Source organism: Triticum urartu, chromosome 6A (genome assembly GCF_056163025.1).
Source record: "Triticum urartu cultivar PI428250 chromosome 6A, HENAU_Tu73, whole genome shotgun sequence".
NCBI lineage: Eukaryota > Viridiplantae > Streptophyta > Magnoliopsida > Poales > Poaceae > Triticum > Triticum urartu.
The window spans coordinates 438,583,985-438,610,831 of NC_141878.1; positions in this window are offsets into that span (position 1 = coordinate 438,583,985).

A 26,847-nucleotide genomic window follows, 5' to 3' on the forward strand; every position below is an offset into this window, starting at 1 on the left:
CTTCTTGAAACCAGTGGTCTTGTTAAACCATCAACACTTGATGCTCCTTCTTGATTTCTATCTTTTGCGGTCTTAAGCACCGCGAACAGCTCCGGGATCAACTCCATCCCTTGCATGTCATAGTTCATGACGAATATCTAGTAGCTTAGTGATAGTGGCTAGAGAACTCTATTGATCACTATCTTATCTGGAAGTTTAACTCCCACTTGATTTAAGTGATTGTAGCACCCAGACATTCTGAGCACATGCTCACTAGTTGAGCTATTCTCCTCCATCTTGTTGGCAAAAGAACTTGTAGAGGTCTCATACCTCTCAACGCGGGCATGAGCCTGAAATCCCAATTTCAGCTCTTGGAACATCTCATATGTCTTATGGCGTTCAAAACGTCATTGGAATCCCGATTCTAAGACGTAAAGTATGGTTTACTAAACTATCAAATAGTCATCAGGATGTGCCTGTCAGGTGTTCACAACATCCATAGACGACGTTTTAGGGGTTTGCACATCGAGCGGTCCATCGAAGACGTAAGCCTTCTGTGTAGAAGTGAGGACACTCCTGTAATATCCCAAATTTTCAATTTGGAATGTTATACATTAGATCATCATTGCATATCATATTTTATTTTGCCTTTGGTTTGATCCTAGAAATTTCTACGCAACTCAAGGACCCACGGAGAGAGTTGGGAAATTCTTTATTTTCATATTTGAGTTTTCTCAAATTTTGAGAATAGGATCATTTGATTTTTATTATTTTATCATCAATTATTTCTATTACAAAAATAGGAGAGAGGGAATAAAATGACTTTCCCAAAATAAAGAAATATTGAGGATTTAATAATAAAATCAAATAAGATTTTATTTCGGAGTTTTTCGTTATTTTATTTGAATTTAGGAAAAATGTGCATTTTTCAAAATTGCATTTAGGCCCCAAATAAATGTTCACCTTGTGCGGCTTGATTTTAGAAGCCCGGGAAAATTTATTTCGGAATTTTCGGAGTTCGCTTAGTATTTCTTTTTATTTTTCTTCTGCGCATAATTATTTAAAAAAAACGAACCGACCTAACGGGCCGTGTCCGACACGGACTCCTGGCCCGGTCGCCTTTATAAGCCGGGGGGGAGGCCCAGCCGAAGCCTCAGCCCGCGCCCCCTCGAAACCCTAGCCGCCGCCGCCTGCCGCCGCCGCCACGCCGCCGCCTATCGTCGCCGGAGCCGCCGCCGCGTCGCCGCCTCGCCGACTTGCCACCCGAGGTCGCCTCGAAATCCGTGCCAGTTTTTTTTATTTTTTTCCCGAAAAACCGTTCGGTTTTTCCGTTGGTTTTTCGTCGGTTTTTTTAGTTTTGGTTTTTTTAAATAGATCGGTTTTTTTGATTTATTTAATTAGCGAGCGTTCGTCCGTTCGTTCGTTCTAGCGAACGTTCGTCGTTTTTTTCGGATTAAATCCATGATTTTTCTGATCGCGATTTCTGATCCGATTTTCGTTTTAGTTTAACTTTTCGCTCGTTTATCGGAATCAGGCGATTCAAGCGCCTGGAGTTTCGTCTCGAAACCCTCTATCCGTTTAACCAACTTAAACAAGTTTTTGCTACTGTAAAATTTGACTTAGATCCAGATTAGTAGAACGAAGTTGTTTTCTTTCGCCGTTTGACTTTCGTTGCTTCGTTCGATTTGATTCTTTTTGCAAACCGGAGTTCTTAAGTTGAACTTTCTGGTTAGTTCTCTTATTTGACTTTTACCTGTGCATTTGATAAGTACTTATTGTATGCTTATTTGTTTGTCTGCGATAGAATACCCGGAGTGCGCCGCTTGTTACTTCGAATCACTAGGTTTCGCGGATCATCAGCAAGGCAAGTAACACTTTGATCATACCTTTTCTACTACCCAGTTTTATTGCACTAGATCAATCCTCACACATTGCATGATTAGGATCTAATTAAATTGTGGGTATGGGGAGTACTTGAGGTAGAACCTATTACCTGTTTATTATCAAACCTTTGGGAGTTACTTCTACGTTTGCTTACTGTGCCATGCTATGCTAGTAGACGTGGATAGGGTGAGTGATATCCATGACAGATGTGAGTATTGTTAATTAATGGTTTATCTAAGGTGGCAACTTAAACACACGTCTGGGTGGATTGAGGTACCTGGGTATTCCAGGATTGCCTGTTTCTTTTTGGACCGCCACCCATGCTCAAAGGGATCATGAGATTATTCATACTAGAAACTTCCGTGTGCAGCCACAAGCCATTATGGGCTCTAGCGTAGTTGAATAAGTTGTGCGAACTCTTACAGGGTAGACTAGTAGATGTAGGGGAAAGTAGGTGTAACGGTCTATCCATCGTAAGGTGCTAGCGCTTCTGAAAGACTATGTCTTGGTCATCTGTCTTCTCAAACACCATGTAGTGCGAGAAACCAAACGGAGGCGATCGAGTCTTGTGGGGAAAAGTGCGTAAACCTCTGCAGAGTGTAATAAACTAATCATGATTAGTCGTGTCCCCGGTTATGGACATTTTGAGTATCTAGTACTTGGATTATCATGTGAATCTCAACATGTTACTCTAAATTAAGTTTGTTGGGTTTTGTTTAATGATGATTACTTTAATTGGGATTGAGGATGCTGTCAACCATTCTCAATGTTTAACAACTACCATGATAGTTAAATAAATTTATTCCTTTGCAGTAGGGAAAAATTGGCTTTACGCAAAACTGTAACCATAGAGCTTTCCACCACCCAAATATGCATATAGTATAGTTGTTTCATTCCATTATTCTCTATGTGTTACTTTGCCAGCATATTCCATGTGCTGACCCGTTTCGGGCTGCAACATTAATGTTGCAGACTTTTCAGACGACGATTAAGGAGTTTTAGGTCATGGTTCTATACTCAGTGATGCCGTTGGAGTTGATGGACTCACTTATCTTCCAAGCCTTCCGCTGTTATCGTTATTAGATGGCCTTAAGCCATATTTATTGTAATAAGTTCTCTCTTGAGACACTCGATGTAATAAGTGTGTGATTGTAACTCTGTTATAAATCCTCCGAGTACTGTGTGGTGTCAGCATTACTGATCCAGGGATGACACCGGAGCATAGAGATCAGACTGTCTGAGGTCTGGTCGCTACAGAGATGGTATCAGAGCACACGCTGACTGTAGGACACGACCACTAAGCTAAAAGACCTAGATCACTATTCATTCTCTTCTTTTCTGACCTCTCATCTTTTCTACTCTTTAGGATGGCGGATGCAAAGAACAAGTTCACGCAACCGGATGACGATACACCCTTTGGACGTCACTTGAAGGAAGTCACTAGATGCCTGAACATAGGAGTACCAAGCTTCACCGGAACCTACAACACCACTTTACCTGAAGAAGAGCGCTGGATGATTCAAGTTCAAGTTCCAGGAAGGACGTTCATGCCAGTCACTGATCCCATAGAGTTTTATTTTGATGCACCAACTTGAAGTCTAGGAAAGAGCATGGCAGCTCACATCGCCATGGGACGCATTGGATAAGTATACCGCAATGATCTCAAGGATACTATCTACCAGATTTGTGGGCGCCGAGATGAGCACTGGGAGATGATTAGCACCAGAAGGGATAGATCCATTGCAGCTTTTATCCAGGAATTAAACCAGCACATTCAACGACGGGAGAATCAAATGTGCGCCGACATGATAGATCTGAAGAAGGCTAAGACAAGAATCAAGGAACTGGAGGAAGAACTCAAGGCTACACGTGAAGATTATGAAGAGGAAATAGAAGTACTAGTGGATAAGAATGCAGACCTAACAATGAAGCTAGCAATATTTATGGGAGGCCCTACACCAGTAGATGAAGACGAAGAACCCAAGGAGATTAGCCCGGAAGACTACATCATCATCAACGCCACCGACTCGGACCTAGATGATAGCGATGATGACTATGTTGATGAAGCTGGAGGAGATATCATGGAGTCTGCAACCGAAGAATATTTCTAGTAGACCACCTCATCAGTAGTAGTAGTCCACCATGTAAATACAGTAGTCCGAGCACTTTTGCGATAGTTAGATCGATTGTATGCCCTTGTTTGATTGAATGAAGTGAATTGTTTGCTTTTGCCTCATGTGCATATGGGTAGTGTTTTCTCTTTAGACCCCCTCTATTCTTACATCTCATCTTTTCTAAACCCTTAGATGCCTCCGAGACATGACCCCGGATTTACCTTTCCACCGGAGCTCACCCAGTTGATCCAGCAGCAGAACACATTGATGCAGTTGCTAGTCCAGAATCAGAATCGGGGGAACAACAACAACCCACCACCACCACCACCTGTTGATCACTTAGCCCGTTTTCTTAGGCTGAATCCGCCGGTGTTTTCCAGTAGCACCGATCCGATAGTAGCAGATGATTGGCTCCACAAGACAGCTAGAGAGTTGACCACAGCAGGATGCACGGATGCGGAGAAGGTGAAGTTTGCCGCACATCAGCTTGAAGGACCCGCAACATCATGGTGGGAGAATTTCACAGCCACTTTCCCTGTCGACACTGTCACATGGGACCAGTTTTAGCAGGCTTTTCGTACTGCCCATGTTTCAGCAGGAGCTATGACCATGAAGAAGCGTGAGTTTCGCAACTTGCGCCAGGGAGGACGGACAGTTGGCCAGTATGTGGAGGACTTTAGTAAGTTAGCACGTTATGCCCCAGATGATGTTGCTACGGATGCAGCCAAGCAGGAGAAGTTTCTGGAAGGACTGAATGATGAGTTGAGCATGCAGTTGATGGTAGCAACCTTCAACAACTACCAGGAGTTGGTAGACCGTGCTCTTATGATTGAAGGCAAGCAGCAGCAAATTGAGAATCGCAAGAGGAAGTATGGACAAGGGAAGTACAATTCAGGAGCTCAGCAAAAGCCACGTTTTACCCCTAGACCGGGAGGACATTTTCAGCATACTCATGGAGGAGGTAGCTCGCACAATCACAATGGCACCAAGAATGGTAATGGCAATGGAGGAAGCAATGGCCAGAATCGCACCAACCCATCAACCCCAGCCAAGAAGGACCTGAGCCAAGTCACTTGCTTTAAGTGTCAGAAGACCGGCCATTATGCCAATGAATGTCCTGAAGGCCAGAATGGCAATGGAAGTTCTGGGAAGAAGCCGAACCCTTTCAACAGGGGACAGGTGAACCACGTTAACGTGGAGGAGGTTGAAGAGCAGCTGGATGCCGTAATCGGTAAGTTTTTGGTTAAGTCATTTACTGCACTCGTTCTTTTTGATACTGGTGCATCGCATTCATACATATCAAGGGGATTTGTGGATAAGTATAACTTGCCCACTAAGGTTCTTAGGACACCTATGCTAGTAAGCTCACCGAGAGCGGAGTATATGGCCAGTCAAGGATGTTTTCAAGTGCCATTGAGTATAGGTAGGCATGTGTTTCCCTCGGATTTGATCATTTTGGAATCACAAGGATTGGATGTAATTCTGGGTATGGATTGGCTGTCGATGTATGGAGGAAACATCGATTGCCCTAGTAAGACAATTTTGCTTACCACCCCAGAAGGGAGAAGGATCAAGTATGTATCCCGACATGTGCCAAAAGGGACTCAAGTAAATTGTTTAACAGGAGTTGTGTAGGAGGAAGTACCAGTGGTAAGGGATTTCCCTGAAGTATTTCCAGAAGAGTTGCCCGGCATGCCACCGGATAGAGATATTGAGTTTTTGATTGAGCTATTGCCAGGCACAGGGCCAATATCAAAGAGACCATATAGGATGCCTGCAAAGGATTTGGTGGAAATTAAGAAGCAGATTAAGGAGTTACTGGATAAAGGTTACATTCGCCCAAGTTCGTCGCCTTGGGGATCACCAGTACTTCTAGTGGAGAAGAAGGATGGATCGTTAAGGATGGTTGTTGATTATCGAGGATTGAATGAAGTAACGATCAAGAATAAGTACCCACTACCAATGATCAATGATCTGTTTGATCGATTGCAAGGAGCTAAGGTATTTTCCAAGATCGATCTGCGATCAGGATACCACCAGTTGAAGATTCGAGAACAGGATATTCCAAAGACAGCTTTTACCACCAGGTATGGGCTGTACGAGTATACCGTTATGTCATTTGGTCTGACTAACGCACCTGCATATTTTATGAACATGATGAACAAAGTGTTTATGGAGTTCTTGGATAAGTTCGTCGTAGTGTTCATTGATGATATACTGGTTTACTCGAAGAATGAAGAAGAGCATAAGGAACATTTGCGTTTGGTTCTTGAGAAGCTCAAAGAACATCAGTTGTATGCCAAGTTCAGAAAATGTGAGTTTTGGCTGAAGGAAGTAGGATTTCTCAGACACGTTATATCCGGAGAAGGAATAGCAGTAGATCCCACTAAAGTTGATACCGTGACCAAGTGGGAAGCACCGACCACGGTTGGAGAGATACGGAGTTTTCTAGGACTCGCAGGATACTACCGGAGATTTATTGAGAATTTCTCAAAGATTGCGAAGCCTATGACGGAGTTGTTGAAGAAAGATACCAAGTTCATATGGACGGAGGAATGTGAGGCTAGTTTCCAGGAGTTGAAGAAACGTTTGGTTACTTCACCAGTGTTGATTTTGCCAGATCAGACCAAGGATTATGAGGTGTATTGCGACGCTTCACGTCGAGGACTTGGAGCAGTGCTTATGCAGGAAGAGAGAGTTGTTTCATATGCCTCAAGACAACTTAAGCCTCATGAGTTGAATTATGCTACACATGATTTGGAGTTAGCAGCCGTAGTGCATGCATTGCAAACATGGAGACATTTCCTCATTGGAAACCATTGTGAGGTGTACACGGATCATAAGAGTTTGAAATACATCTTCACACAGAAGGAGTTAAACCTCAGACAAAGGAGATGGTTGGAGCTCATCAAGGATTATGATATGAGATTGCATTACCATCCCGGAAAGGCTAATGTAGTAGCTGACGCATTGAGCCGTAAGAGCCATGTCAATACACTAATGACGGGAGAAATACCAAGGGAGTTAGCTGAAAATCTTCAAGAGTTATGTTTGGAAATAGTTCTGAGAGGCTATGTAGCAGCATTGGAGATTCAGTCAACTTTAATGGATAGAATCAGAGAAGCTCAGAAGACTGACAAGGAGATTGCCTCTATTAAGGAGAAACTGAGCAAAGGAAAAGCTAAAGGATTTTGTGAGGATGAGCACGACACCCTATGGTTTGAAGACCGTGTTTATGTGCCCAATGACCCGGAGATCAGGAAGCTAATTCTGCAAGAGGCACATGATTCACCATATTCGATTCACCAGGAAATACCAGGATGTATTTGGATTTGAAGGATATTTTCTGGTGGACCGGAATGAAGAAGGATGTTGCGGAGTATGTAGCAGTTTGTGATGTATGTCAGTGAGTAAAGGCAGAGCATCAGAAGCCAGCAGGATTGTTACAACCATTGCCGATACCCGAATGAAAGTGGGATAAGTTAGGCATGGATTTTATCACGGGATTACCCAGGACTCGTTCAGGCTATGACTCGATTTGGGTTGTAGTCGATCAATTGACAAAAGTAGCTCATTTCATCCCGGTAAAGACCACTTACACCAGTGCTAAGTTGGCAAAGATATACATGACCAGGATCGTATGTCTGCATGGAGTTCTGAGGAGTATCGTATCAGATAGAGGAACCCAGTTTACCTCAAAGTTCTGGAAGCAGTTGCACGAAACTTTGGGTACCAGGCTAGAATTCAGTACATCTTTTCATCCACAGACAGATGGACAGACCGACAGAGTCAATCAAATTTTCGAGGATATGCTGAGAGCTTGTGCGCTAGATTATGGATCTAGTTGGGACGACAATTTGCCATATGCAGAGTTCTCTTACAACAACAGCTACCAAACCAGTTTAAAGATGGCCCCTTTCGAAGCTTTGTACGGAAGGAGGTGCAGGACACCGTTTTCATGGAACGAAGTTGGAGACCGCCAGTTGTTTGGACCTGATTTGATTAAAGAATCTGAACAAAAGGTGAAATTGATTCGCAATAGACTCAAGGTAGCTCAGTCAGACAGAAGAGTTATGCAGATTCTAAACGCAAGGAGATTGTTTACGAAGTTGGAGATAGAGCTTATCTTCGAGTATCCCCACTTCGGGGAACAAAGCATTTTGGAGTTAAAGGAAAGTTAGCGCCACGATTTGTAGGACCATATCGAGTTTTGGAGCGTATGGGAGAGGTGGCCTACAAGTTGGAATTGCCCGAAGAATTGTCAGGAGTTCATGATGTGTTCCACGTTTCTCAGTTGAAGAAGTGCCACGCGGAGATGACTGACATACCCTTGAGAGACACAGTGCCATTGGAAGCAATTCAGTTGGATAACGATTTGACCCATGAGGAGAAACCAATTAAGATTCTCGAGTTTGCCAGCCGAGTCACTCGCGGCAAGGTTATCAAGTTTTGCAAAGTTCAGTGGAGCAACCACACGGAGGATGAAGCCACCTGGGAACGAGAGGAAGATTTGCTCAATGACCACCCTCACCTATTTTCTAGCCCAACCCGAATCTCGAGGGCGAGATTCATCTTAAGGGGGGTAGGTTTGTAACATCCCAAATTTTCAATTTGGAATGTTATACATTAGATCATCATTGCATATCATATTTTATTTTGCCTTTGGTTTGATCCTAGAAATTTCTACGCAACTCAAGGACCCACGGAGAGAGTTGGGAAATTCTTTATTTTCATATTTGAGTTTTCTCAAATTTTGAGAATAGGATCATTTGATTTTTATTATTTTATCATCAATTATTTCTATTACAAAAATATGAGAGAGGGAATAAAATGACTTCCCAAAATAAAGAAATATTGAGGATTTAATAATAAAATCAAATAAGATTTTATTTTGGAGTTTTTCGTTATTTTATTTGCATTTAGGAAAAATGTGCGTTTTTCAAAATTGCATTTAGGCCCCAAATAAATGTTCACCTTGTGCGTCCTGATTTTAGAAGTCCGGAAAAATTTATTTCGGGATTTTTGGAGTCCGTTTAGTATTTATTTTTATTTTTCTTCTGCGCGTAATTATTTAAAAAAATGAATCGACCTAACGGGCCGTGTCCGACCCGGACTCCTGGCCCGGTCGCCTTTATAAGCCGGGGGGAGGCCCAGCCGAAGCCTCAGCCCGCGCCCCCCCGAAACCCTAGCCGCCGCCGCCTGCCGGCGCTGCCGCGCCGCCGGAGCCGCCGCCGCGCCGCTGCCTCGCCGACTCGCCGCCCGAGGTCACCTTGAAATCCGCGCTGGTTTTTTTTATTTTTTATTTGTGAAAAACTGTTCGGTTTTTCGTCGGATTTTTTTAGTTTCGGTTTTTTTAAATAGATCGGTTTTTCCGATTTATTTAATTAGCGAGCGTTCGTCCGTTCGTTCGTTCTAGTGAACGTTCGTCGTTTTTTTCCGGATTAAATCCACGATTTTTTTGATTGCGATTTCTGATCCGATTTTCGTTTTAGTTTAACTTTTCGCTCGTTTATCGGAATCAGGCGATTCAAGCGCCTGGAGTTTTGTCTCGAAACCCTCTATCCGTTTAACCAACTTAAACAAGTTTTTGCTACTGTAAAATTTGACTTAGATCCAGATTAGTAGAACGAAGTTGTTTTCTTTCGCCGTTTGACTTTCATTGCTTTGTTCGATTTGATTCTTTTTGCAAACCGGAGTTCTTAAGTTGAACTTTCTGGTTAGTTCTCTTATTTGACTTTTACCTGTGCATTAGATGAGTACTTATTGTATGCTTGTTTGTTTGTCTATGATAGAATACCCGGAGTGCGCCGCTTGTTACTTCGAATCGCTAGGTTTCGCGGATCATCAGCAAGGCAAGTAACACTTTGATCATACGTTTTCTACTACCCAGTTTTATTGCATTAGATCAATCCTCACACATTGCATGATTAGGATCTAATTCAATTGTGGGTATGGGGAGTACTTGAGGTAGAACCTATTACCTGTTTATTATCAAACCTTTGGGAGTTACTTCTACGTTTGCTTACTGTGCCATGCTATGCTAGTAGACGTGGATTGGATGAGTGATATCCATGACAAATGTGAGTATTGTTAATTAATGGTTTATCTAAGGTGGCAACTTAAACACACATCTGGGTGGATTGAGGTACCTGGGTATTCCAGGATTTCCTGTTTCTTTTTGGACCGCCACCCAGGATCAAAGGGATCATGAGATTATTCATACTAGAAACTTCCGTGTGCAGCCACAAGCCATTATGGGCTCTGGCGTAGTTGAATAAGTCGTGCGAACTCTTACAGGGTAGACTAGCAGATGTAGGGGAAAGTAGGTGTAACGGTCTATCCATCGTAAGGTGCTAGCGCTTCTGAAAGACTATGTCTCGGTCATCCGTCTTCTCAAACACCATGTAGTGCGAGAAACCAAACGGAGGCGATCGAGTCTTGTGGGGAAAAGTGCGTAAACCTCTGCAGAGTGTAATGAACTAATCATGATTAGTCGTGTCCCCGGTTATGGACATTTTGAGTATCTAGTACTTGGATTATCATGTGAATCTCAACATGTTACTCTAAATTAAGTTTGTTGGGTTTTGTTTAATGATTATTACTTTAATTGGGATTGAGGATGCTGTCAACCGTTCTCAATGTTTAACAACTACCATGATAGTTAAATAAATTTATTCCTTTGCAGTAGGGAAAAATTGGCTTTACGCAAAATTGTAACCATAGAGCTTTCCACCAGCCAAATATGCATATAGTATAGTTGTTTCATTCCATTATTCTCTATGTGTTACTTTGCCTGCATATTCCATGTGCTGACCCGTTTCGGGTTGCAACGTTAATGTTGCAGACTTTTCAGACGACGATTAAGGAGTTTTAGGTCGTGGTTCTATACTCAGTGATGCCGTTGGAGTTGATGGACTCACTTATCTTCCAAGCCTTCCGCTGTTATCATTATTAGATGGCCTTAAGCCATATTTATTGTAATAAGTTCTCTCTTGAGACACTCGATGTAATAAGTGTGTGATTGCAACTCTGTTATAAATCCTCCGAGTACTGTGTGGTGTCAGCATTACTGATCCAGGGATGATACCAGAGCACAGAGATCAGACTGTTTGAGGTCTGGTCGCTACAACTCCTCGGACTACGGACCCAGTCCGCACCATTGCTTACAATATCTTTCAACTTAGTCTCTAGGAACATATTGAAACAGGGAGCTACAACGTGAGCTATTTATCTACAACATATTTGCAAAGACAATTTAGACTATGTTCATGATAATTAAGTTCATCTAATCAAATTATTTAATGAACTCCCACTCAGATAGACATCCCTCTAGTCATCTAAGTGATACATGATCCGAGTCAACTAGGCCGTGTCCGATCATCACGTGAGACGGACTAGTCATCATCGGTGAACATCTTCATGTTGATCCTATCTTCTATATGACTCATGTTCGACCTTTCGGTCTTCTGTGTTCCGAGGCCATGTCTGTACATGCTAGGCTCGTCAATTCAACCTTAGTGTATTGCGTGTGTAAATCTGGCTTACACCCGTTGTATTCGAACGTTAGAATCTATCACACCCGATCATCATGTGGTGCTTCGAAACAACGAACCTTCGCAACGGTGCACAGTTAGGGGGAACACCTTCTTGAAATTATTGCGAGGGATCATCTTATTTAAGCTACCGTCATTCTAAGCAAATAAGATGTAAAACATGATAAACATCACATGCAATCAAATAGTGACATGATATGGCCAATATCATTTTGCTCCTTTTGATCTCCATCTTCGGGGCGCCATGATCATCATCGTCACCGGCATGACACCATGATCTCCATCATCATGATCTCCATCATCGTGTCTTCATGAAGTTGTCTCGTCAACTATTACTTCTACTACTATGGCTAACGGTATAGCAATAAAGTAAATTAATTACATGATGTTTATGTTGACACGCAGGTCATAAATAAATTAAGACAACTCCTATGGCTCCTACCGGTTGTCATACTCATCGACATGCAAGTCTTGATTCCTATTACAAGAACATGATCAATCTCATACATCACATATATCATTCATCACATCCTTTTGGCCATATCACATCACACAGCACATGCTGCAAAAACAAGTTAGACGTCCTCTAATTGTTGTTGCAAGTTTTTACGTGGCTGCTATAGGTTTCTAGCAAGAACGTTTCTTACCTACGCCAAAACCACAACGTGATATGCCAATTTCTATTTACCCTTCATAAGGACCCTTTTCATCGAATCAAGTGGGAGAGACGGACACCCGCTAGCAACCTTATGCAACTAGTGCATGTCAGTCGGTGGAACCTGTCTCACGTAAGAGTACGTGTAAGGTCGGTCCGGGCCGCTTCATCCCACGATGCTGTCGAATCAAGATAAGACTAGTAACGGCAAGTAAATTGACAAAATCGACGCCCACAACAACTTGTGTTCTACTCGTGCATAGAAACTACGCATAGACCTAGCTCATGATGCCACTGTTGGGGATCGTAGCAGAAATTTAAAATTTTCTACGCATCATCAAGATCAATCTATGGAGTAATCTAGCAACAAGGGGAAGGGGAGTGCATCTACATACCCTAGTAGATAGCTAAGCGGAAGCGTTGCAAGAACACGGATGAAGGAGTCGTACTCGCAGCGATTCAGATCGCGGTTGATTCCGATCTAAGCGCCGAACAACGGCGCCTCCGCGTTCAACACACATGCAGCCCGGTGACGTCTCCCACGCCTTGATCCAGCAAGGGGAGAAGGAGAGGTTGGGGAAGACTCCGTCCAGCAGCAGCATGACAGCGTGGTGGTGGTGGAGGAGCGCGAAACTCCAGCAGGGCTTCGCCAAGCACTACGAGAGACGGGGAGGGAGAGAGGTAGGGCTGCGCGAAGAGGGAGATGATCTTGTGTGTCTTGCAGCCCCCAATACCTCAAGTATATATAGGGGAAGGGGAGGGGCTGCGCCCCCATCTAGGGTTCCCTCCCTAGGGGTGGCGGCAGCCCCAAAACCCATCTAGGGTGGCGGCCAAGGGGGAGAGAGGGGGCGCACCTAGGGTGGGCCTTAAGGCCCATCTAGACCTAGGGTTTGCCCCCTCCCTCTCTCCCTTGCGCCTTGGGCCTTGGTGGGGGGCGCACCAGCCCACCTGGGGCTGGTCCCCTCCCACACTTGGCCCACGCAGCCTTCTAGGGCTGGTGGCCCCACCTGGTGGACCCCCGGGACCCTCCCGGTGGTCCCAATACGTTACCGATAGCACCCGAAACTTTTCCGGTGACCAAAACGGGACTTCCCATATATAAATCTTTACCTCCGGACCATTCCGGAACTCCTCGTGACGTCCGGGATCTCATCCGGGACTCCGAAAAACATTCGGTAACCGCGTACATACTTTCCCTATAACCCTAGCGTCATTGAACCTTAAGTGTGTAGACCCTACGGGCTCGGGAGTCATGCAGACATGGCCGAGACAACTCTCCGGTCAATAACCAACAGCGGGATCTGGATACCCATGTTGGTTCCCACATGCTCCATGATGATCTCATCGGATGAACCACGATGTCAAGGATTCAATCAATCCCGTATACAATTCCCTTTGTCTATCGGTATGATACTTGCCCAAGATTCGATCGTCGGTATCCCGATACCTTGTTCAATCTCGTTACCGGCAAGTCTCTTTACTCATTCCGTAAAACATCATCCCGTGATCAACTCCTTGGTCACATTGTGCACATTATGATGATGTACTACCGAGTGGGCCCAGAGATACCTCTCTGTTACACGGAGTGACAAATCCCAGTCTCGATTCATGCCAACCCAACAGACACTTTCGGAGATACCCGTAGTGCACCTTTATAGCCACCCAGTTACGTTGTGACGTTTGGCACACCCAAAGCACTCCTACGGTATCCGGGAGTTGCACAATCTCATGGTCTAAGGAAATGATACTTGACATTAGAAAAGCTTTAGCATATGAACTACACGATCTTGTGCTAGGCTTAGGATTGGTTCTTGTCCATCACATCATTCTCCTAAAGATGTGATCCCATTATCAACAACATCCAATGTCCATGGTCAGGAAACCGTAACCATCTATTGATCAACGAGCTAGTCAACTAGAGGCTTACTAGGGACATGGTGTTGTCTATGTATCCACACATGTATCTGAGTTTCCTATCAATACAATTCTAGCATGGATAATAAACGATTATCATGAACAATGAAATATAATAATAACTAATTTATTATTGCCTCTAGGGCATATTTCCAACACCTCCGGTATTCGGGAGTTGCATAATCTCATAGTCTGAGGAACATGTATAAGTCGTGAAGAAAGCAATAGCAATAAAACTAAACGATCATTATGCTAAGCTAACGGATGGGGTCTTGTCCATCACATCATTCTCTAATTATGTGATCCCGTTCATCAAATGACAACTCATGTTTATGGGTAGGAAACTTAACAATCTTTGATTAACGAGCTAGTCAAGTAGAGACATACTAGTGACACTCTGTTTGTCTATGTATTCACACATGTACTAAGTTTCTGGTTAATACAATTCTAGCATGAATAATAAACATTCATCATGATATAAGGAAATATAAATAACAATTTTATTATTTCCTCTAGGGCATATTTCCTTCATTCTCCCACTTGCACTAGAGTTAATAATCTAGTTCACATCGTCATGTGATTTCACACCAATAGTTCACATCTTTATGTCATTAGTTTACATCTTCATGTGACTAATACCCAAAGGGTTTACTAGAGTCAATAATCTAGTTCACATCGCTATGTGATTAACACCCAAAGAGTGATCATGTTTTGCTTGTGAGAGAAGTTTAGTCTACGGGTCTGCAAATTCAGATCCGTATGTATTTTGCAAATTTCTATGTCTACAATACTTTGCACGGCGCAACTCTAGCTAATTTCTCCCACTTTCAATATGTATCTAGATCGAGACTTAGAGTTATCTAGATCGGTGTAAAAAGCTTGCATCGACATAACTCTTTACGACGAACTCTTTTATCACCTCCATAACCGAGAAATATTTCCTTAGTCCTCTAAGGATAATTTTGACCGTAGTCCAGTAATCCACTCCTAGATCACTATTGTACTCCCTTGCCAGAATCATGCTAGGGTATACAATAGGTCTGGTACACAACATAGCATACTTTATAGAACCTATGACTGAGGCATAGGGAATGACTTTTCATTCTCTTTCTATTTTCTGCCGTGGACGGGTTTTGAGTCTTTACTCAATTTCACACCTTACAACTCAGGCAAGAACTCCTTCTTTGACTAATCCATTTGAACTCCTTCAAAATCTTATCAAGGTATGTACTCATCGAATGTCTTATCAAGCGTCTTGATCTATCTTTATAGATCTTGATGCCCAATATGTAAGTAGCTTTACAGGTAATTCTTTCTTTGAAAAACTCCTTTCAAATTCTCCTTTATGCTTTCCAGAAAATTCTACATCATTTCCGGTCAGCAATATGTCATTCACATATATTTATCAGAAATACTATAGTGCTCCCACTCACTTTCTTGTAAATACAAGCTTCGCCGCAAGTCTGTATAAAACTATATGCTTTGATCAACTCATCAAAGCGTATATTCCAACTCCGAGATGCTTGCACCAGTCCATAGATGGATCGCTGGAGCTTGCACACTTTGTTTACACCTTTAGGATTGAAAAAAACCTTCTAGTTGCATCATATACAACTCCTTTTTAATAAATCTATTAAGGAATGTAGTTTTGATATCCATTTGCTAGATTTCATAAAATGCGGCAACTGCTAACATGATTGGGACAGATTTTTAGGCAACAATACGAGTGAGAAAATCTCATCGTATTCAACACCTTGAACTTGTTGAAAACCTTTTGCGACAATTCAAGCTTTGTAGATAGTAACACTACTATCAGCGTCCGTCTTCCTCTTGAAGATCCATTTATTCTGAATGGCTTATCGATCATCGGGCAAGTCAATCAAAGTCCCTACTTTGTTCTCTGATATGTCTCCAACGTATCTATAATTTTTTTATTGTTCCATGCTATTATATTATCTGTTTTGGATGTTAATGGGCTTTATTTTACACTTTTATATTATTTTTGGGACTAACCTACTAACCCAAGGCCTAGTGCAAATTGTTGTTTTTTGCCTATTTCAGTGTTTCGCAGAAAAGGAATATCAAACGGAATCCAAACGGAATGAAACCTTCGGGAGAGTTATTTTTGGAACAAACGTGATCTAGAGGACTTGGAGTAGACGTCAAGCAACCAACGAGGTGGCCACGAGGCAGGAGGGCGCGCCCTCCCCCCTCGTGACTCCACCGACCTACTTCTTCCTCCTATATATGTTCATATACCCTGAAAACATCCAGGAGCATCACGAAACCCTATTTCCACCGCCGCAACCTTCTGTACCCAAGAGATCCCATCTTGGGGCCTTTTCCGGAGCTCCGTCGAAGGGGGTATCGATCACGGAGGGCCTCTACATCAACTCCATGGCCCCTCCGATGATGTGTGAGTAGTTTACTTCAGACCTTCGGGTCCATAGCTATTAGCTAGATGGCTTCTTCTCTCTCTTTGAATCTCAATACAAAGTTCTCCTCGATCTTTTTGGAGATCTATTCGATGTAACTCTTTTTGCGATGTGTTTGTCGAGATCCGATGAATTGTGGGTTTATGATCAAGTCTATCTATGAACAATATTTGATTCTTCTCTAAAATCTTTTATGTATGATTGGTTATCTTTGCAAGTCTCTTCGAATTATTAGTTTGGTTTGGCCTACTAGATTGATCTTTCTTGCAATGGGAGAAGTGCTTAGCTTTGGGTTCAATCTTGCGGTGCTCGATCCCTGTGACAGAAAGGGAAACGACACGTATTGTATTGTTGCCATCGAGGATAAAAAGATGGGGTTTATATCATATTGCTTGAGTTTATCCCTCTACATCATGTCATCTTACCTATTGTGTTACTCTGTTCTTATGAACTTAATACTCTAGATGCATGCTGGATAGCGGTCGATGTGTGGAGTAATAGTAGTAGATGCAGGCATGAGTCAGTCCACTTGTCACAGACGTGATCCCTATATACATGATCATGCCTAGATATTCTCATAATTATTCACTTTTCTATCAATTGCTCGACAGTAATTTGTTCACCCACCGTAATACTTATGCTATCTTGAGAGAAGCCACTAGTGAAACCTATGGCCCCCGGGTCTATTCTCCATTATATTAATCTCCCGTCAACAAGTTATTTCTGGCACCGTTTATTTTGCAATCTTTACTTTCAATTTATATCATAAAAATACCAAAAATATTTATCTTATAATTATTATCTCTATCAGATCTCACTCTCGTAAGTGACCGTGAAGGGATTGACAACCCCTTTATCGCGTTGGTTGTGAGGTTCTTATTTGTTTGTGTAGGTACGAGGGACTTGCGTGTAGTCTCCTACTGGATTGATACCTTGGTTCTCAAAAACTGAGGGAAATACTTATGCTACTTTGCTGCATCACCCTTTCCTCTTCAAGGGAAAACCAACGCAGTGCTCAAGAGGTAGCAAGAAGGATTTCTGGCGATGTTGCCGGGAGATCTACGCACAAGTCAAGACATACCAAGTGATAAAAAGATAATTTTTGATGTGGAATGCTAGTTGGCATAATTTCAATGTAATTCTTCCTACTTGTGATATGAATATTCAGATCCATAAGATTCAAGACAAAAGTTTAATATTGACATAAAAATAATAATACTTCAAGCATACTAACTAAGCAATCATGTCTTCTCAAAATAACATGGCCAAAGAGAGCTATCCCTACAAAATCATATAGTCTGGCTATGCTCTATCTTCACCACACAAAGTATTTAAATCATGCACAACCCCGATGACAAGCCAAGCAATTGTTTCATACTTTTGATGTTCTCAAACTTTTTCAATCTTCATGCAATATATGAGCGTGAGCCATGGATATAGCACTATAGGTGGAATAGAATGGTGGTTGTGGAGAAGACAAAAAAGGGAGAAGATAGTCTCACATCGACTAGGCGTATCAACGGGCTATGGAGATGCCCATCAATAGATATCAATGTGAGTGAGTAGGGATTGCCATGCAACGGATGCGCTAGAGCTATAAGTATATGAAAGCTCAACAAAAGAAACTAGTGGGTGTGCATCCAACTCGCTTGCTCACGAAGACCTAGGGCATTTTGAGGAAGCCCATCATTGGAATATACAAGCCAAGTTATATAATGAAAGATTCCCACTAGTATATGAAAGTGACAATCATAGGAGACTCTCTATCATGAAGATCATGGTGCTACTTTGAAGCACAAGTGTGGTAAAAGGATAGTAGAATTGTCCCTTTTATTTTTATTTTTTATTTTTTTATTTGGCCTTTCCCTTTTTTGGCCTTTCTTTTTTTATCTGACCTTTCTTTTTTTGGCCTTTTTTTGGGACAATGCTCTATTGAATGATGATCATCACACTTCTATTTATTTACAACTCAATGATACAACTCGATACTAGAACAAAGTATGACTCTATATGGATGCCTCCGGCGGTGTATCGGGATATGCAATGAATCAAGAGTGACAAGTATGAAAGAATTATGAACGGTGGCTTTGCCACAAATACTATGTCAACTACATGATCATGCTAGCAATATGACAATGATGAATGTGTCATGATGAATGGAATGATGGAGAGTTGCATGGCAATATATCTCGAAATGGCTATGGAAATGCCATAATAGGTAGGTATGGTGGCTGTTTTGAGGAAGGTGTATGGTGGGTTTATGGTACCGGCGAAAGTTGCGCGGTACTAGAGAGGCTAGCAATGGTGGAAGGATGAGAGTGCGTATAATCCATGGACTCAACATTAGTCATAAAGAACTCACATACTTATTGCAAAAATCTATTAGTTATCAAAACAAAGTACTACGCGCATGCTCCTAGGGGGATAGATTGGTAGGAAAAGACCATCGCTCGTCCCCGACCGCCACTCATAAGGAAGGCAATCAATGAATAAATCATGCTCCGACTTCATCACATAATGGTTCATGATACGTGCATGCTACAGGAATCACAAACTTCAACACAAGTATTTCTCAAATTCACAACTACTCAACTAGTATGACTCTAATATCACCATCTCCATATCTCAAAACAATTATCAAGTATCAAACTTCTCATAGTATTCAACACACTCATAAGAGAATTTTATTATTCTTGAATACCTAGCATATTAGGATTTTAAGCAAATTACCATGCTATTTAAGACTCTCAAAATAAAATAAGTGAAGCATGAGAGTTCATATGTTTCTTCAAAATAAAACTACCACCATGCTCTAAATGATATAAGTGAAGCACTAGAGCAAATGACAAACTACTCCGAAAGATATAAGTGAAGATCAATGAGTAGTTTAATAATTATGCAATTATGTGAAGACTCTCTAAAATTTAATAATTTCATATCTTGGTATTCTATTCAAACAGCAAGCAAAACATAATTAAATAAAATGACGCTCCAAGCAAAACACATATCATGTGGCGAATAAAAATATAGCTCCAAGTAAAGTTACCGATGAATGAAGACGAAAGAGGGGATGCCTTCCGGGGCATCCCCAAGCTTAGGCTTTTGGTTGTCCTTGAATATTACCTTGGGGTGCCTTGGGCATCCCCAAGCTTAGGCTCTTGCCACTCCTTATTCCATAGTCCATCGAATCTTTACCCCAAACTTGAAAACTTCACAACACAAAACTTAACAGAAAACTCGTAAGCTCCGTTAGTATAAGAAAATAAATCACCACTTCAATGTACTGTAATGAACTCAATATTTTTTTACATTGGTGTTAAACCTACTGTATTCCAACTTCTCTATGGTTTATAAACTATTTTACTAGCCATAGATTCATCAAAATAAGTAAACAACACATGAAAAACAGAATCTGTCAAAAACAGAACAGTCTGTAGTAATATGGATCAAACGTATACTTCTGGAACTCATAAAATTCTCAAATAAATTGCTGGACCTGAGTAACTTATCTATTAATCACCTTAAAAAAGAATTAACTAAATATCACTCTCCAAATAAAAATGGCAGCAATTCTCGTGAGCGCTAAAGTTTCTGTTTTTTACAGCATGATCAACAAGACTTTCCCCAAGTCTTCCCAAAGGTTCTACTTGGCACAAACACTAATTAAAAGCATAAAACCACATCTAAACAGAGGCTAGATGAATTATTTATTACTAAACAGGAACAATAAGCAAGGAACTAAAATAAAATTGGGTTGCCTCCCAACAAGCGCTATCGTTTAACGCCCCTAGCTAGGCATGATGATTTCAACGATGCTCACATAAAAGATAAGAATTGTAACATAAAGAGAGCATCATGAAGAATATGACTAGCACATTTAAGTCTAACATACTTCCTATGCATAGGTATTTTTTGAGCAAATAACTTATGGGAACGAGAATCAACTTGCATAGGAAGGTAAAACAAGCATAACTTCAAAACTTTAAGCACATAGAGAGGAAACTTGATATTATTGCAATTCCTACAAGCATATATTCCTACCTCATAATAATTTTCAGTAGCATCATGAATGAATTCAACAATATAACCAGCACCTAAAGCATTCTTTTCATGATCTACAAGCATAGAAAATTTACTACTCTCCACATAAGCAAAATTCTTCTCATTAATAATAGTGGGAGCAAACTTAACAAAATAACTATCATGTGAGGCATAATCCAATTCAAAGTTAAAATCATGATGACAAGTTTCATGGATATCATTATTCTTTATAGAATACAAGTCATCACAATAATCATCATAGATAGCAACTTTGTTCTCATAATCAATTGGAACCTCTTCCGGAATAGTGGATTCATCACGAAATAAAGTCATGACCTCTCCAAATCCACTTTCATCAATATAATTATCATAAATAGGAGGCATGCTTTCATCATAATAAATTTTCTCATCAAAACGTGGGGGACAAAAAATATCATCTTCATCAAACATAGCTTCCCCAAGCTTGTGGCTTTGCATATCATTAGCATCATGGATATTCAAGGAATTCATACTAACAACATTGCAATCATGCTCATCATTCAAATATTTAGTGCCAAACATTTTATAGATTTCTTCTTCTAGCACTTGAGCACAATTATCCTTTCCATCATACTCACAAAAGATATTAAAAAGGTGAAGCGTATGAGACAAACTCAATTCCATTTTTTATAGTTTTCTTTTATAGACTAAACTAGTGATAAAACAAGAAACTAAAAGACTCGATTGCAAGATCTAAAGATATACCTTCAAGCGCTAACCTCCCTGGCAACAGTGCCAGAAAAGAGCTTGATGTCTACTACACAACCTTCTTCTTGTAGACGTTGTTGGGCCTCCAAGTGCAGAGGTTTGTAGGACAGTAGCAAATTTCCCTCAAGTGGATGACCTAAGGTTTATCAATCCATAGGAGGCGTAGGATGAAGATGGTCTCTCTCAAGCAACCCTGCGACCAAATAACAAAGAGTCTCTTGTGTCCCCCAACACACCCAATACAATGGTAAATTGTATAGGTGCACTAGTTCGGCGAAGAGATGGTAATACACGTGGTATATGGATAGTAGATAAAGGTATTTGTAATCTGAAATTATAAAAACAGCAAGGTAAAAAGTGATAAAAGTGAGCGTAAACGGTATTGCAATGCTAGGAAACAAGGCCTAGGGTTCATACTTTCGCTAGTGTAAGTTCCCTCAACAATACTAACATAATTGGATCACATAACTATCCCTCAACATGCAACAAAGAGTCACTCCAAAGTCACTAATAGTGGAGAAAGAACGAAGAGATAATGGTAGGGTACGAAACCACCTCAAAGTTATTCTTTCCAATCAATCCGTTGGGCTATTCCTATAATTGTCACAAACAGCCCTAGAGTTCGTACTAGAATAACACCTTAAGACACAAATCAACCAAAACCCTAATGTCACCTAGATACTCCAATGTCACCTCAAGTATCCGTGGGCATGATTATAGGATATGCATGACACAATCTTAGATTCATCTATTCAACCAACACAAAGGACCTCAAAGAGTGCCCCAAAGTTTCTACCGGAGAATCACGACGAAAACGTGTGCCAACCCCTATGCATAGGTTCCCAATGTCACGAAACCAGCAAGTTGATCACCAAGACATACATCAAGTGGCACGTGATATCCTATTGTCACCACAAATACGCACGGCAAGACATACATCAAGTGTTCTCAAATCTTTAAAGACTCAATCCGATAAGATAACTCCAAATGGAAAAATCAATTCATTACAAGAGAGAAGAGGGGGAGGAGAAACATAGGATCCAACTATAATAGCAAAGCTCGCAATACATCAAGATCGTGCCAAATCAAGAGCACGAGAGAGAGAGAGAGATCAAACACATAGCTACTGGTACATACCCTCAGCCCCGAGGGAGAACTACTCCCTCCTCGTCATGGAGAGCGCCGGGATGATGAAGATGGCCACCGGAGAGGGATTGCCCCCTCCGGCAGGGTGCCAGAACGGGTCTGGATTGGTTTTCGGTGGCTACAGAGGCTTCTGGCGGCGGAACTCCCGATCTAATCTCTGTTCTGGAAGTTTTACGGTATATGGAGTTATATAGGCAGAAGAAGCACGCCAGGGGAGCCACGAGGGCCCCATGAGGCAGGGCTCGTGAGCTCCTCCTTCCTTCCTTGACGTGGGGTCCAAGTCCATCGGGTGGCTTTCGTTCCAAAAATAACTTCTCTAGTTGATTTCGTTCCGTTTCGACTCCGTCTGATATTCCTTTTCTTCAAAACACTGAAATAGGCATAAAACAGCAAATCTGGGCTGGGCCTCCGGTTAATAGGTTAGTCCCAAAAATAATATAAAAGTGGAAAATAAAGCCCAATATTGCCCAAAACAGTAGATAATATAGCATGGAGCAATCAAAAAATTTAGATACGTTGGAGACGTATCACCAAGTACCCATCACAAACTCTTATCCCTCACATTACATTATTTGCCATTTGCCTCTCGTTTTCCTCTCCCCCACTTCACCCTTGCCGTTTTATTCACCCTTCTTCTGTTCTTCTTTTCGTTTTCTTTGATGTCTTCCTGGGCTCGTTTGGTTGGAATAGTTGTTTATTTATTGCTAAACAGAGAACCTAATATCTATGCATCCTCATCCGCTTGCTAATCTTTTTAAGAGATCCAATTATGATTAATCAATTGCTAGTGAGTTTTGTGCACTAGATTATCTTTATGAAGTTTTGCTTGAAATTCGTGAATCTGAAAATTCTGATGAAGTACATTATGGAGTGATTCACGATGGATCTTTGAATAAAAAGCATGATTGAAATGATGATAGTATAAATTCAATTAATGTCAATTGTTCTTATAATATGGAAAACCCTAAGCTTGGGGATGCTACTTTTGCTATGTCTACTACTTGTTGCAATGATCATGATTGGGGTGATTCTTCTTTTGATCTTGAAAATTTATTTAAGCCCCATGATGAATATGAGATTGATAATAATGTTTGCAATAATATTGAAAGTGGGTTTGCAAGAGTGTCAACTTTAGATCCCACATATTTGGAGAATGTTCAATCTTATGAAGTTTTTGATAAAAGTTGGTTTGGAGAGGTCATGACTTTAGTTAATGTTAATCCCACTATTTTGGAAGAGTGTCAACTTTGCATACATGTGGATCGTGTTAAGAATATGTTTTGCGATAGCTATATTATTGAATTTGATTATGATCCTACATGTACTTATTACGAGAGAGGAAAATATGGTTGTAGAAATTTTCATGTTACTAAATTACCTCTCGTTATGTTGAGATTGCTATTGTTTCTTTCCGCTTCCTTGTATATGCTAGTTTTTGCTATCCTTGATAATTTGTTTGCCTATAAAATGCCTATGCATAGGAATTATGTTAGACTTAGATGTGTTTGTCACGTGTTTTATGATGCTCTCTTTGTGCTTCAATTCTTGTCTTTCATGTGAGCATCGTTGAAATCTTATGCCTAGCTATAAGGCTTTAAAGACGAGCGCTTGTTGGGAGACAATCCAATATTTTTCCTTGCTGTTATTCAATAAATAATTCATCTAGCCTCTGTTTAGATGTGGTTTTATGCTTTTAATTAGTGTTTGTGCCAAGTATAACCTTTGGGAAGACTTGAGGAAAGTCTTTGCGATCTTGCTGTAGAAACAGAAACTTTAGCGCTCACGAGATTAACTGCCATTTTTTACTAGAGAGTGATATTTAGTTAATTCTTTTTTCAGATGATTAATAGATAAATGCCTCACGTCCAGCAATTTATTTTAGAATTTCTGGGGTTCATAAGTATTCTAAACCTACAGATTACTACAGACTGTTCTGTTTTTGACAGATTCTGTTTTTCGTGTGTTGTTTGCTTATTTTGATGAATCTATGGCTAGTATTTGAGTGTATGAACCATAGATAAGTTGGAATACAGTAGGTTTAACACCAATATAAATAAAGAATGAGTTCATTACAATACCTTAAGTGGTGGTTTGTTTTCTTTTACTAACGGAGCTCATGAGATTTTCTGTTTAAGTTTTGTGTTGTGAAGTTTTCAAGTTTTGGGTAAAGATTTGATGGATTATGGAACAACGAGTGGCAGGAGCCTAAGCTTGGGGATGCCCGAGGCACCCCAATGTAAAATTCAAGGACAACCAAAATCCTAATCTTGGGGATGCCCCGGAAGGCATCCCCTCTTTCGTCTTCTTCTATCGGTAACTTTACTTGAGGCTATATTTTTATTCACCACATGATATGTGTTTTGCTTGGAGCGTCTTGTATGATTTGAGTCTTTCCTTTTTATTTTACCACAATCATCCTTGATATACACACCTTTTGGGATAGACACACATGAATCGGAATTTATTAGAATACTCTATGTGCTTCACTTATATCTTTTGAGCTAGATAATTTTGCTCTAGTGCTTCGCTTATATCTTTTAGAGCACGGTGGTTGTTTTATTTTATAGAAATTATTGATCTCTCATGCTTCACTTATACTATTTTGAGAGTCCTTTAGAACAGCATAGTAATTTTCTTTGGTTATGAATTTAGTCCTAATATGATAGGCATCCAAGATTAGTATAATAAAAACTTTCATAAAAAGTGCATTGAGTACTAGGAGAAGTTTGATACTTGATAATTGTTTTCAGATATAAAGGTGGTAATATTAGGGTATGCTAGTTGATTAGTTGTGAATTTGAGAAATACTTGCCTTGAAGTTTGCAAGTCCTGTAGCATGCACGTATGGTGACCGTTGTGTAACAAATTTGAAACATGAGGTGTTACTTGATTGTCTTCCTTATGAGTGGCGGTCGGGGACGAGCGATGGTCTTTACCAACCAATCTATCCCCCTAGGAGCATGCGCTAGTTCTTTGGGTTTGATGACTTGTAGATTTTTGCAATAAGTATGTGAGTTCGTTATGACTAATGTTGAGTCCATTGATTATACGCACTCTCACCCTTCCATAATTGCTAGCCTCTCCGGTACCGTGCACTGCCCTTTCTCACCTTGAGAGTTGGTGAAAACTTCGCCGGTGCATCCAAACCCCGTGATATGATACGCTCTATCACACATAAGCCTCCTTATATCTTCCTCAAAACAGCCACCATACCTACCTATTATGGCATTTCCATAGCCATTCCGAGATATATTGCCATGCGACTTTCCATCGTTCCATTTATCATGACACACATCATCATTGTCATATTTCCTTGCATGATCATGTAGTTGACATCGTATTTGTGGCAAAGCCATAGTTCATAATTTTTCATACATGTCACTCTTAATTCATTGCCCTTCCCGGTACACCGCTGGAGGCATTCATATAGAGTCATACTTTGTTCTAGTATCGAGTTGTAATCATTGAATTGTATATAAATAGAAGTGTGATGATCATCATTAATAGAGCATTGTCCCAAAAAAAAGAAGGCCAAAAAAGAAATAAAAAGGAGCAATGCTACTATCCTTTTTTTCCACACTTGTGCTTCAAAGTAGCACCATGATCTTTATGATAGAGAGTCTCTTGTTTTTTCACTTTCATATACTAGTGGGAATTTTTTGTTATAGAACTTGGCTTGTATATTCCAATGATGGGATTCCTCAAATTCCCTAGGTCTTCGTGAGCAAGCAAGTTGGATGCACACCCACTTAGTTTCTTTTATTGAGCTTTCATACATTTATAGCTCTAGTGCATCCATTGCATGTCAATCCCTACTCCGTGCATTGACATCAATTTATGGGCATCTCCCTAGCCCATTGATTAGCCGCGTCGATGTGAGACTTTCTCCTTTTTTGTCTTCTCCACATAACCCCCATCATAATATTCTATTCCACCCATAGTGCTATATCCATGGCTCACGATCATGTATTGCATGAAAGTTTAAAAAGATTGAGATTACTAAAGTGTGAAACAATTGCTTGGCGTGTCATCGGGGTTGTGCAAGATGAGAGCATTCTTGTGCGACGAAAATGGAGCATGACCAAACTATATGATTTTGTAGGGATGAACATTCTTTTGTCATGTTATTTTGAGAAGACATAATTGCTTAGTTAGTATGCTTGAAGTATAAATATTTTTATGTCAATATTAGAATTTTGTCTTGAATCTTTCGGATCTGAATATTCATGCCACAATAAAGAGAATTACATTGAGAATTATGCTAGGTAGCATTCCACATCAAAAATTTTGTTTTTATCATTTACCTACTCGAGGACGAGCAGGAATTAAGCTTGGGGATGCTTGATACGTCTCCAATGTATCTATAATTTTTTATTGTT